The sequence below is a fragment of the Penaeus monodon genome, chromosome 29 (genome assembly GCF_015228065.2).
Source record: "Penaeus monodon isolate SGIC_2016 chromosome 29, NSTDA_Pmon_1, whole genome shotgun sequence".
In the NCBI taxonomy this organism is placed as follows: Eukaryota; Metazoa; Arthropoda; class Malacostraca; order Decapoda; family Penaeidae; genus Penaeus; species Penaeus monodon.
The window spans coordinates 3,363,707-3,364,036 of NC_051414.1; the positions used below are offsets into that span (position 1 = coordinate 3,363,707).

Below are 330 nucleotides of genomic sequence, written 5' to 3' on the forward strand. Positions count from 1 at the left end.
AGTTCCTCCACCTCCGTCTTCTGTTTATTCGTCTCGTGTGAATATTTACGTTTATAATTCTCTCTGATTGTATAAATTAATTCATCAGTTATATAAAGATATGTAATTAGATCTATCTGTTATCGAAATCAGTTCACAGTATCTTCAGTTAGTGTAAACAGTATCACTTGGAATTAATTGTTACCATGTGAAGTGGTGATAGTTTCGTAAACAAACGTTTTGTTTTAAAGACCGAAGCAGTAGGAAATTGTAATGTTACTAATTCATTTTCTTTTTCCCTTCCCCCTCTCCCTTTTCTCCCTCACTCTTATCTTCCCTCCTCTCTTCCTG

The 330-nt window shown here is 34.5% G+C and overlaps 1 protein-coding gene across 1 annotated transcript in view; it reads left to right on the forward strand.

Annotated features, from left to right (window-relative positions):
- LOC119591906 (ankyrin repeat and sterile alpha motif domain-containing protein 1B-like) overlaps positions 1 to 330 on the forward strand; it is a gene marked incomplete in the record, with an annotated part of 115,155 nt that overhangs the window by 103,463 nt on the left and 11,362 nt on the right.